This window comes from Haplochromis burtoni, unplaced genomic scaffold (genome assembly GCF_018398535.1).
Source record: "Haplochromis burtoni strain Fernald_Lab_line unplaced genomic scaffold, NCSU_Asbu1 Contig_321, whole genome shotgun sequence".
Lineage (NCBI taxonomy): Eukaryota > Metazoa > Chordata > Actinopteri > Cichliformes > Cichlidae > Haplochromis > Haplochromis burtoni.
The window spans coordinates 48,881-59,071 of NW_024582682.1; the positions used below are offsets into that span (position 1 = coordinate 48,881).

Here is a 10,191-nt window from a genome sequence, read left to right on the forward strand (position 1 = left end):
GTGGACTGTGTGGACACTTTCATATGTTCCCACTCGGATATCATAAAGACCGTGTGTGTGTGTGTCAGAGTGAGATTGTGTGTGTGGGCAGGCAGGAGGCAGAGCAGCAGCGTTTGCAGAGGCATTCAGAGCGGAGCTGCAGAGCCGGTAAGACCGCGTCCTTACTGAAACCCTGAAAGTGTGTTTGTGTGTGAGCGGGCTCGTGCTGTTGGATGCAGATCATTTCTCTGGCTGGTCTGAAGCTGTGAGTTATTAATTATTGATCAGTTATTAATTGGTTTTGGCGTGTGTTATTCTTCCTGCTGGATGGAGCGTGGAGCTCGTTCATGTAATATTCAGAGAGCACGTGCGTGCAGGATGATTAACAGCAGTGAGCACACGGGTCGTTTCCAGCTGGAGCGCCATAAAGGCACAGACTACGTCACATCACCTGTGGAGGGAATACCTGGGTCTCAGTCACGTCACTGTGATGTCCCACAACACCTCAAGGCACCGCTGTCGTTCCTAATGAGCAGTGAGGTGTTGGAGGATCGCCACCTCCACTGCTCAGCACAGCTGACTCTCAGGTGTGAGTGACGCAGCAGACAGATGCCCCCAGCAGGATTAGTTTACAGTTCACATATAGTCCTGCTGGGGTCTGAATCAGGAGTCCCGATGTTGGTGGTGCCGGGTTATCCTGGGAGCTTCCCGGCTGTAGTCAGGATGTGCGGTAAATGATGCATGGGTTCAGTCTGTGGTGGTTTCGGGTAGGCTCGCAGGAAATCTGGCATGCAGGGCGGCTTCTCTCTCCCACTCAGAGCCTGTGTCCTTTCAGCTGCTCGATCAGAGGCTGAGTTAGTATTCGGGGGGCGTCGGGGTCCCGCGGGGGCAGCAGCAGGCCTGAAGAGCGTTCAGCTGCAGAGGCTGAGCTCAGGTGTGGAGCGTTATTAAAGCAGGACGTGAGGCCATGATGCACATTAATAATGTATTTGTTGCAGACCCCCGGGGCCTGGAAGCTTCGAGCTCACAGTAGGAACCTGCTCGCTGTGGATTCAATTACAGGCAGGCGGTGTGGACATGACACTTGGCTCTGAGTGGGCCCACCCCACTCTGATCAGTTTAGCTAACCGAAGGTCTGTGAAGGTTCTCGGCCATCCAGGTCATCGTGGAGACATGTGAGAGCCCTGGGAAGGATCTCAGAGCTGGATTACACCCACTCACATCTCAGTAAGTCACATGATATGGTGGAGCAACATCTCACAGTGGGTTCACCTGATTGTGACCCACACCCATCTTCACACCTTGGCTCGTGTGATAGGTAGAGGATCAATAGGGGGTCCACGGCCCTCTTGGGGACACTCCGGTCTGTTAGAACTGAAACGGCTTCATGGAAACTTTCAGAGCTCCTTAAACTAATCGTACATCAATGAGTCAAAGCATTGAAAGCCCCTCAGTCAGTCTCTGTGGGAGTCATACAGGTGGGACGGATCGACTGACCCTGATAGCCCACGGCTGACGCCACACCTGTGGCTGACGGACACAGCTGAGATACCATCATACGAATAGCGGGGAGCGGTTCAGAGCAGGGGAGTCTCAGGGAGGTGCTCGGCGGTGAGGACGGAGACAGACGCTGGGACTAACACTGCTGTCCAGCTTCGTCCACACTGGATTTATTTGGGTTTCTTTCTGGCTCCGACTGTGTCCGTGCCCTGAGGCAGCGAGCCGCCCACGTGCTGGTCGTGTCTCTGGGAAGAATCCCACTGGAACTTTCTGGCAGGCTGAAGCAGCCATGCTTCACACGCCAAATTACACACGAGGGCAGTCAGGAGCTGCAGTTCCTCTGGTGTCCAGCAGGGACAGCACAAACATGTGAGAGGCTGACACTGCGCTGGGCGCACAGATAACCTCTGCCTACATTATGTTTCTGCATTGTGTTCTTGGGGGCGTGGCCTGTGTTTCATCGTGGTGCTGATGTCGGTGCTTTTGTTGACATTACATAAACTGCACATTAGCACATTCACACCGCTCGCGTGTGCGTTATTCATAACACGGGCATCCACCGACACTAAGAGCTGCCCGACGGAGGTGTAGGTGGGGACGGCCCTGCAGACTCCAGCTGCAGCTGCTGCAAACTAACACGTCCTGTAATCTGAGAACCTCCACCTGCAGTCCTTTCGTGAACACAGATGATCTCCATCTCCTGGAAAAATCTGCTCCACCCATCAGCAGCTAACACGGCCAGCTGCTAGATTCAAACCCAGGACCTTCTCCCTGTGAGGCACCAATGCTGACCACCGCTCGCCTACACCTGCAGAAACATTTGACCCTGAGCTCAGTCTGACTTAAAGAAGAGCTCCGCCTCTTCCTGTAGAGGGAGTCCAGGCTGTCTGAGGCCTGCTGCTCCTCAGCAACCTCCACATGAATGCTGACAGTCTGAAGAATGACCTCTGACCTGAGGAAATCACCTCCTCATCTTCACTGTGAAGTTCTTCACCTCCAATCAGATTCCTGTATTCCTGTTGCCGCCTGTTCCTCAAACACGTCCCATTCGTGTACAGCGTGAACAGGAACCGGGGTTGAACTCTGCGAGGTGCAAACTGCTCAGAGACACGTTGTCATGACGAGCTGCAGCAGCCAATCAGCTGCTGATAAATACAGACGCCCCCACCCTCTCCTGTTTATCTCTAAGAATGCTCGAGCAGTAAGAAAAAGTCCGGCAGCGCCGCCTCTGCCACGCCACCCGTCCTGTCCGGCATCACCGGATCAGACCTCAGGGTTAAAACGTTAGCGAACTGCGCTGTTCATGGCCGGTGCCACACAGCGAGCGCCATCAGCTCTCTAACTGCTTATCCCAGGTCATGGTGGGGGGGAGGCAGGACACACCTGCACACCTGCGTCGTGGCACAAAGACAGGAAACAGGTCTAAAAATGGTTCAGTCTGCTGGAGACTGGGGGAGGAGCCTAGGTGGAACAAATCACAGCAGCAGCGTCTCAGGACGCCGCGCACTGGCAACGGCCAGCTGCCACCTCCAAGGGGTTAATGACCGCTCCACTGGTTTCCATGACATCTGCTTCTGCTGCTTCCAGGTTCAGCATGTCAACCAAAGACCGTCTGTCGATCATCTTGGCTCAAAGTGAACTAAACGGTGAGCTTCAGTTGACACAAAGGAAAAGCTTTTATCTAGATCAAAGTTTAAACTCATAACTCAGACTGAACGTCGTGTTTCACCTGACCTCCACATTCCTCACATCCCAATTTGATCTAGGATCTGGGATAAAGATGTTCCACGGAGGACTTAAGTGGTCCTGTGGGTCGATGTGTCACTGTGGCATCACATTGGTCTGCTGGCTCCTTCCACACCAAGTACCAGACAGCATTGCGGCGTGCCGAGCTGTTGGCTGCGAGCAGCGCTGATGAGATTCAGACCGACGGCGTCTGCGCCCCACGGACACTCGAGTGGAAGCACTCATCGACAGCAGTGACATCACAGCACGCGTCAAATCCTTCCCCTCAGATGCTCTGCAGGGCGAACGCTTCAGGCGCCTGACTTAGCTTTGAGTTCACGTGAAGGATGAAGGAATCTGATTACTTTATCGACAGCTCTGTGATGAATCAGCTGATTCTGAAACAAGCCTACCGATGGAGACCAGAGCGCATGTAGGGATGCTCGTATGTGCACGCCGATCTGCCGAGAGGACAGCAAATCAAAACAGCTGATTTATTTCCCGCTGGATGGAGCTGATTTCCCCGGAGGGAGGAGGCCATAGATTTCATATCTGCTGCAGCTTATTAAGTGCTTTTGTTTGGTTATGAATGATGATGTGTGTTTGTTTTCCACTAATACCGTGTGGAATTTTTAGTCCTGGAAACGTTTTTTAAGGAATGAGCAGAGTCAGCTGGTGCGGCTGTGTTCGAACTTCTCATGGTGCTCGTTCACGCTGCTTGCAGTGCTTCCTTGGACGGCGGCCTCAGAGGCTGCTTTTACGTAACTGCTGTTGTGTTTGCAGAGAGAGGAGAATGAACGAGCCCGAGGCCTGCTCCGGGCAGCAGAGCGAGCTCTGAGAAGCTCCGAGCGCCTCGGGGACTCGAGCATGAGCGTGGGGAAATGAACACTCGTCATTTGTGATGTTTAAATGTTCAGCTTTAACCTGACGGGTCGAAGCAGCTGAAGATACAAATCTGGACCAATCAGATCACAGCTGCTCTGACCTGTGATGTCACTCAGACCCAGCAGCTGCAGCTATGGCAGACATTTATCCATCAGTGGGACAAATTGATTGCTGGTCCTGATCAGCATTAATACTTAAAGCGTCTCCATGGAGACCGCAGAGTCCACATCGATCACTGTCTCCATCCTCGCGCTGATTCGTTCACAGCCGCCGTGTTTATCAGAAGGTTTCCGGTGTGAGTGAGGAAGTGAAGCTGAGGGTCAGAATGGGTGGGAGTCACACAGTCTGTTATCACGGTAACCGTCTCAGAGTCTGCACTACGAGCTGGGTAACGTGAGGGTTAACTCTGAGTTTCCTGTACCACGAAGGTGTATCACCATGGTAACTGATGGTGTCGCCCTCACCTGCTCCATCAGATTCTCCTTCCTGCCGCCGTAACAGGAACTTCATGTGATTTTCACTCAGCGCGGCTAACACACACACTCCCTCTGCTGTCGCACGTCCAGTCTGGGTTTAACATCTGCACAGTCGCACTCTGTCCTTTATAAACTCCGCTGTCGGGACATTTATCCATGTTTGTGATTGGTCAGAGGGTGGCAGCCCAGCCCCCGCTTCATAGTGGACTGAGGAGGAGAGGAGGAAAAAATATCAGCGAGGGGCAGCCAATAACAGAGGAGGAAAGCTGATAAAGACAAGAAGTGCGAGGAAGTCCAATCACCAAAATAAAACAGGAAATAACATCACAGAATGAATTCCTTTTGATCGTTAATGAAACAGGTAATGGTTTAATCAGTGATCAGTTTATGATTAATTAATGATGCTGCTGTTATATTCAAACTCAGGCAGGATCGCGGCGGTCATCCTTATTAGGTTTGGTTCTGTGAGTTTTGTGATTCGAGTCTGAACCGTCTGATTCAGAAACAGCAGGAGAGGAGCAGGTGGGTTGCAAAGCAGCTTGCAGCTGTGGGTGGACTGAAGCAGTTTTACTAGAATGAGTTCTGAGTGTTTCTAACAGGATGTGTGGCTGAGCCTTCAGCTCATGTGGGGCTGCTCCTCTGAGCTTCATGAAAACTTGGAACAAAAAAACCCAATATCCATCCATCTTCTTCCGCTTTATCCGAGGCCGGGTCGCGGGGGCAGCAGCCTAAGCAGAGAAGCCCAGACCTCCCTCTCCCCAGCCACCTCCTCCAGCTTATCCGGGGGAACACCAAGGCGTTCCCAGGCCAGCCGAGAGATGTAATCTCTCCAGCGTGTCCTGGGTCTGCCCCGGGGCCTCCTCCCGGTGGAACAGCTCACCCAGGGGGCATCCTTGTCAGCTGCCCAAACCACCTCAGCTGGCTCCTTTCGATGTGAGCAGCAGCTGCTCTACTCTGAGCTCCTCCCGGATGGCCGAACTTCTCACCCTATCTCTAAGGGAGAGGCCAGCCACCCTCCGAAGGAAGCTCATTTCCACCGCAGCTGAACAAAAAAACTTTTATTTTGAAATTTCAAACCTTTTATTTTGAAGTGTTTCAGCTTTGGTGGCTTACACAACCCTGGTGACTCGTGGAGAAAAATGAGATTTGTTCCCAGTGAGAAGCCAGTGGGGTTACTGTACCTGAGGCTGTTGTATCTGTCGACGCACTGAAGCACAGCAGGGTTTTTGAGCCGCAACCAGCTGAGTTTGTGTTTCCTCGTGAAGGCTGCATTCCACTAACCCAAAAAAAGATTTAGTATGTCCCAAATAGTATGTCAGAAACAGCCAAAAATATCACGACGTCCGACTGCATTTGGCCACATTTTGCAGTCTCTGGACTTTTTTTGGTCTCTCTGACCCAAAGTCCTGAGCTCACCGTGAGAAACGGCAGAGAGACGGGACCACAGTGACGCCGCACGCGCTTGAAATCGTTAACTTTTAATGATGAACACAGACTGTGCTGCGACAGGAGTCACGGTTTGACTGCACGCAACGTTTTCAGACTGTACGACATTCTGAATTTGGAGGAAAACGCAAGCAGTCGTGACCACCAGGTGAACTCATCGGAGAGAGAGGAGCATCGTCCTGACACGCTAACTCAGCACTGTCACCTCACATCAAGGTTCGTGGTTCAAATCTCCTGATCAGCTGCACATGCTCCCTGTGGTTCTACCTGGTTTCAGTGACTGTGGGCGTGGCTGACACTGGGACGGAGGTTTTAAGTGTCAGTGCAAACGGTCTTTTATTGTGAAACTCTGCACGTACAGGTACAGCTCATACGTTCATCCACAGGAAACACAATGAGAAGGTTTTGACTGGATACTTCCTGCCCCCTGCTGATGTTACATCACAGCTTAATAATATCAAACATGTTTATAACTATGAGCTCAGAGTGTGAGTAAAAAGCTTTAAACATCTCTGATACTGAAGCTCCACATCCTCCCTCTTCTCTATACAGTCTGTGGTTTCTGAGTAAGATTAACCGGGATGATTTTACGCCTGATGAGTCTGACTTCACCGTCTTCTGGATTTCTGTGAGACTTTAATGTGTTTAACTCGGGATTAACTCTTTAAACTAGCTCAGAGTCCACTTTAACCATTTAACCTCATTTTTAATAGTTCATGTGCAGACCGACGTCCGGCATGGGAACAGCTGTGCTTCGTGGCGAGCAGTCGTGTCACAGCAGCTTCACATGAATCTGCCCCGTGAAGCGAGCAGCACTGCAGGCGCATTGATGTGAGCTCACACGCCGCTGTGCGCTGACAGAACTTCTCACGATGGGCTAAAGCAAACACAAACATCCTGTGATTTGGAGGAAATGTGTTTATGTCACAGTTATTAGCCGTCCTGTTTATTATGCATCGTTAACGTGCTTATTTTACAAACCCGTCTCAGCCAATCAGAGCCAACGATGACGAGGATGAGCTCTGTGGCACAGCACTCTGAGGATGAAGCAAACACTGACAGGACGCTCGCGGGGTCTAATTTACCACTTCCTGCTTACCGCCATGGTTACCACCATCAGGTGACTGATCACAGAGTCATCTGTTATCATGGTGATCTCGGCGTGGATGTGTTCCTGCAGTTTTAACCCCGAGTCGGTGCTCGGTTAAGCTCTCTGGTCAAATGGTTCGTCTCTGACACGCTGAGCCTGCTGGCGAGGGTTTGAATTTGAGTTGGTGACCAATCAGAGCAGTGTGTGTGGCGGGAAACCGTCAGCTGTCTGTGAGCTGAGAGGAAAAAGGTGACCCGTGCAGGTGCCGCTCGCGTATCAGACGGCCTTCTCAGTGTTCGGATGGAGCATGCAGGATGGCTGCGTGTGTCTCAAAGCTCGGCTCGACTCTCCGGGAATGTTGTGCACATCCGGCTGTTCCCTAATCTGACTGATTTAAACCGGAGAGGACGGATGTAGCGAGATGATAGCCGTGGTTTCAGAGTGCGGCCTGCTGCGGCTCTAAACGCTTCGCAGCGTGTTATTAAGGAGTCGCTGCAAAGACGCCGCCATGCCAAAGCTAACAGATATAGTTAGAGGTTACGCTGACTGTCACCATCGCTCCATTTAGACGTTCGCTCCAACCAACACAAAAACAAGTCTTCCTTCACACGATGTGACCTTCAGCTCGGCGAGGAAACCCGGCCTCTGCTGCACACGAGACATAAAAACACCGCTTCATATGGAGGGATAAACCTGAGACATGGAGGCTGACAACAAGCTGTACGCCTACAGCTCCTGCACACATAGGTGGATGTGTACACGTGTTTCATGGCATTATTTGAAAGGACTGAGTCACACTGACCCTTTGTTTTCACTGATGCTGTGCTTGACTGAGGTTTGCTGTCACTGCGGTGCATGGGGCACAGCAGCCCATCTCTGCAGGTTTGGAGGGTCTGTACGTAAAACCTCCGCTAGACACAACACAGTGAGCTGTGTCAAAGTCACCCACACTGGAGGACTGGAATATCTGTACTCCTAAAAACAAAAACAAGCAGAGGAACTCGACGAGCAACAAAAGCTGAAGGCAGACCGACTTGAGTGACGGTCGCTGACTGAGGTGACCAACTCTGTCACGACTCTGACAAACAAACTGGCATAAAGCGGAGCGCTGCTGAGAGCAGGATTATGCTGGCGGAAGAACAGCAGTCGAATCCACCAGGACAATGAAGCAACTTTCCATCTAGAACATCAGAGACGAAGAAGTCAGGACTCTTTGCTGGTTTCTGTAGTTTAAAGAGCGGCTCGCAAAGGACGGGCCAAGGCAGAACCACAGCGAGTCTAGTGCAGACAAGACGTTTGGTGAACAGGAAGTTTGTGTGGATTCCATCTGAATCCGGGCTTCACGACAGGAAGCTGCATCTGTTCTCAGTCCTGAAGGCAGTGGAGCATTTCTACCACCCTGGAAACGCTGTCTCGCCTCTGCTCGCACAAACACCTTTTTCCTCTTTTTCTGAACCAGCTTCTGTTCTGGGTTCAAATCAACCTGAGCTCTGTTTTGCAAAGAGTACGTCATTCGACCTGCAACACGTTAACCAGGGAGAACTTCACAGGTTTACTTTCATCTATGTGCCATTCATGTCATCATAGCATGAAGCAGGACTGACGTGCGTTTCTCAACCATTAGAGATTTCACACAGTGACAGAGCCTGAGAACTGAGGAAGTATGAGCGGCCACACGGAGCGCCTGGATTAGCTCACCAATCAGATTTCATCAAACATTCACAGAAACGTATCGAAACACGTCGCCCTTCTTAGCGTAGTGGTAAGACCACACAGCTTTGGAGTGGAAGTTGCAAGTTTGATTCCCTCCCAGTATCCAGTAAGGGTCCTGGCTAGGCCCACCAAGCCCTGACATGGCGCGGCTACATCTGCGGCCTGTCTGCAGCTCGGACACGACACATTTCACTGCATGTTGTGCTCTGTATGATTGTGTACGTGACCAATGAAGCTCGTTTCTTTCTTCTTTTCTCAGAGTCTGGCAGTAACCTCACTGGACACTCAGTTTAACGGGTTCTGGAATAAAAATATGCTCTGCGTGACTGCGGCGTGCTTGGCGTGACCTCGCCGTGACCGCGGCGTGCTCAGTCAGTAGATCTATCGGTGTTTAAACAGGTGTTTCAGTAGACGATGAGCCTTTAATGAGGAGCTCTTGAGTCAGTGTCGCTGAGCTTTTTATTGAACTCGTTTGGACAGAAAAGTCCCACATCTGCATTAACACATGGGCTGTTGGTTTCTAAGTATTTTGACACATCTGCGTCGTGGGTGAATATGAAACATGGAAACGCTGTCCCATCACAGTTACAGAAGAAAAGTTGACGTTTGGCACAAAGCCCTGGGGTGTGCAGGGGAAACCCGGTGTTGCTCATGTTTCCTGATATGGAGAAATTCAGATTTGAGAGGTGGGGGTCGGGCGGAGGTTTCAGGACGTGCCTGGCGAGGTGAGAGAGGAGACTTTAAGGGGCCTCAGCACCCGGATGGCGTGAAACGCTGCAGCCATCGCCATCACATCCTGGGCCTCTGGAGACAGCGATCATATTTGTGTTTGACTGGCTTTACTGCGTGTTAATAAAGGGGACCTGTCTTTGACTGCAGCCTCTTCTCACCCCCTCTGTTTATGTCTGAGGATGGGAGGAGTCTCCCTTCGAGTCCACTTCCTCCTGCCGGCTGATACGCACGCTCACAAATATCTGAGCACCCGGTGCCGCGGTTATTACTGAGACTGCAGGATGGAGAGGATGTAGCACGGCTGCCGAGGGTGAGACCGACGACAGAGGGGTGGTGGTGCGCTTTTAGTGTGATGAAAGACACCAGCCGTGGGTGTGTGGATGTCTGCAGGTTAGTGTGAGGCTGTGATCAGCGTTTGTAAAAGCTTTGTTATAGTAGAGTCAGTGTAAGAGTACCAGTGTTATCATTGCAGACAGCAGCCAAAGAAACTGACCAGAGGAAGTAGTTTCTCAATGCAGTTATTTTTCTGCCGCGTGTGTGTGGCTCCTGCTCCGTGTGTGTGTCTGTGTGTGTGTGTGTGGGGCAAAGTGCTCCTGCGCAGTGTACCAGATGCACAGAGAAAAGTTGTCGTACCATAGGCACAAG

At 51.4% G+C, this 10,191-nt stretch overlaps 1 protein-coding gene across 3 annotated transcripts in view; it reads left to right on the forward strand.

Moving 5' to 3' along the window:
• The first annotated feature begins 6 nt into the window (after positions 1-6).
• LOC102307068 (ovarian cancer G-protein coupled receptor 1) overlaps positions 7-10,191 on the forward strand; it is a 15,518-nt gene continuing 5,333 nt past the window's right edge. The window contains exon 1 of one of the 3 annotated variants that reach the window (XM_005942124.3): positions 7-147. The gene's annotated coding sequence lies outside the window, so the exon portion shown is untranslated. Of the gene's footprint in view, positions 148-5,581; positions 9,937-10,191 lie in introns of those variants that run through there. The other 2 variants (XM_005942123.3, XM_042228403.1) reach the window with 2 other exon arrangements.